Source organism: Dreissena polymorpha, chromosome 3, assembly GCF_020536995.1.
Source record: "Dreissena polymorpha isolate Duluth1 chromosome 3, UMN_Dpol_1.0, whole genome shotgun sequence".
NCBI lineage: Eukaryota > Metazoa > Mollusca > Bivalvia > Myida > Dreissenidae > Dreissena > Dreissena polymorpha.
In genome coordinates, this window is record NC_068357.1 from 97,525,317 (window position 1) to 97,528,299 (window position 2,983).

At 35.0% G+C, this 2,983-nt stretch overlaps 1 protein-coding gene across 1 annotated transcript in view; it reads left to right on the plus strand.

Annotated features, from left to right (window-relative positions):
• LOC127875447 (uncharacterized) overlaps positions 1–2,201 on the plus strand; it is an 8,636-nt gene extending 6,435 nt beyond the window's left edge. The window contains exon 3 of the mRNA XM_052420510.1: positions 1–2,201. This exon is cut by the window's left edge and continues 656 nt beyond it. The gene's annotated coding sequence lies outside the window, so the exon portion shown is untranslated.
• The last annotated feature ends 782 nt before the right edge of the window (positions 2,202–2,983 follow it).

The following is a 2,983-nucleotide window of genomic DNA, read 5'->3' on the forward strand; positions in this document are numbered from 1 at the left end:
CAAGAACGCATACGCTTAGGATCATGAAACTTCATGGGTAGATTGATCATGACTCGCAAATGACCCCTATTGAATTTGAGGTCACTAGGTTAAAGGTCAAGGTCACGGTGATTCGAAATAGTAAAATGGTTTCCGGATGATAACTCAAGAACGCATACGCCTAGGATCATGAAACTTCATGTGTAGATTGATCATGACTCGCAGATGATCCCTATTGATTTTCAGGTCACTAGGTCAAAGGTCAAGGTCACGGTGACCCGAAATAGTAAAATGGTTTCCGGATGATAACTCAAGAACGCATACGCCTAGGATCATGAAACTTCATGGGTAGATTGATCACGACTTGCAGATGACCCCTATTGATTTTAAGGTCACTAGGTCAAAGGTCAAGGTCACGGTGACCCAAATATAGTAAAATGGTTTCCGGATGATAACTCAAGAACGCATACGCCTAGGATCGTGAAACTTTATGGGTAGATTGATCATGACTCGCAGATGACCCCTATTGATTTTGAGGTCACTAGGTCAAAGGTCAATGTCACGGTGACCCGAAATAGTAAATGGTTTTTGGATGATAACTCAAGAACGCATACGCCTAGGTTCATGAAACTTCATAGGTAGATAGATCATGACTTGCAGATGACCCTATGGATTTTGAGGTCACAAGGTCAAAGGTCAAGGTCACGGTGACCCGAAATAGTGAAATGATTTTCGGATGATAACTCAAGAACGCTTTTGTCTAGGATCATGACACTTCATAGGTACATTGATCGTGACTCGCAGATGACCCCTATTGATTTTCAGGTCACTAGGTCAAAGGTCAAGGTCACAGTGACAAAAATCGTATTCACACAATGGCTGCCACTACAACGGAAAGCCCATATGGGGGCATGCATGTTTTACAAACAGCCCTTGTTACTGACAATATTTAAAGCTGTAGTTTACGAAAACATTTTATCCATGTTTACCAGATTTATTAAGTACTCATCTTTTATTCCAACATTAAAGGGCATCAATAGTCGTAAATAAATGTTTTGAATGTTTATACATAACGTGTTCCGAGTATGTGAATGTTAAATGCCTATTGACACATACTCTTTTTGTCGAAATATCAAGGCATTTGATAACAAATTGTAAGAACTTGATCGCTTTTTTTCATACGTTTTATACGTATACGTTTATTATAAATACATTATTAGATGCAATCTAAAATGGAACTCTTTCTGTTCTAAAGTTTCTGGCTTTATGTAAGACAAAATATATTGAACACAGATTATTATTGACTGTATTCTGAAATGCTTTATTAATGTTTCATTCAACCACCAGATTTATGTAGAAACTGATACTTTAATACAGAGACGTACTCGGAAAGTTAAATTTCACAAATATTATATATTAAATTAGAATGTTTAAAATGTTGCATGAAAATAAGTATATAAACTCTGTTTGAGCATATTTTCTTTAAATGATATTGATGTTTATTATAGATTTGTTCACGTTTTTGTGCATGCTTTTTAACGCTCTATTAAAATAGATTATTGATTGCAACTCGATAATGCCTTTCGATTGTATACCTCCATGTTCAATTTAATATTTTTTATAATCGAACAGAACTTAATGATGCCTCATTTACTAGTGCCAATAGTATGTGCCTTAAATCTTTTTAATATATTTTATGCAAATGTTTTATTTTGGTGACTGTAACGCATACGCAATGATTTTGCTTTAAATGTTTTGTTGAATAGTTTTATATTTTTATCTCAACATTTTATATTTATACGTTTTTTTTCTATCAATTGATCTTTTTATGTGCTGTTTTATCTCTGTCTTCGTCTTATTATCATTATTACAACATCTTTAAATATTTAAATGACCGATTCTCCAATTGAAAATTTACAATATTCAGCAGTTGTGACGCATATGAAAAAATTTTATTAAAAGAAACTAGTACATCAATATTGCTTAATTCCGCTTCATTGGAAATAATCAACATGTATTCAATTTACGTATAAAAATACTCGAGGAGCATGGCGCTGACATCCGCGTTTAGTTTGGTAATCTTGGCTGTAGTTGCTTTTCAGAGGTATTCCTATTTAATGTAACCCGCCCAATATGTGCTAAATAATATATATTGTATACATGTACTGCAATTCCCGTGTATCTTCTTTTGTGATTTAGCAATAAAACAACGACACAATTAATATAGACGACTTCCGTTATTAATATTGTTGTGTTTGTTATTATAATACTGGTTGCATCCAGATTCATGCGACATTTGCAAGGTGAAGTTCGTTGATGTTTTCCAAAGGTAAACTTCCGCTTAACGCTCCCGATGTTTGTCGAAAAAATGAATATTAGATAGTTACCGGGAAAATTGTGAGTTTCATCAATAAAGCAGCTAAAGTTGTAACTTTTCTCTATCATTCCTAAGCCATTTCAGCTCACAGGAGCACGAAGTTCTCAAGATGATCTCTTGTGATCACTGTATGTCCGGCATACATCGTCGTGCCTCGTGAGATGTTCGTCGTTAACGTTAAGCTTGCTACCAGTCTAGAGGCCCCATTTGTATCCGATATTGATAAAACTTGGTAAGAACGTTTATCGGGAAAATATCCAGGCCCAATTTAATTCAGGGTCATGTTCCTCCCCATGTTCGTCCTCAAAGTAGGTCAACAGGTAAATTCTTATAAAAAATATCGAGCTCACATTTATGACTCAATCTCGATGTAACTTTGTCAGAACGTTAATTTGGCAAATACCTAAGCAAAGTTTGAATTTGGTTCATGAGCGTTAAACATCTAGGTCAACAGCTTAAATCTTAAAGAAAAAACTTGTGACCACACTAGAAGCCTCAAGTATGGCAATCATATTGTATCATGATCAGAATATTTACCCTGACAATATCAAGGCGAAATTTGCGTCATGGGTAATCAAAATCTAGGTCACCAGGTAAATCTTTGCAAAACCTAACCACTCCATAAAT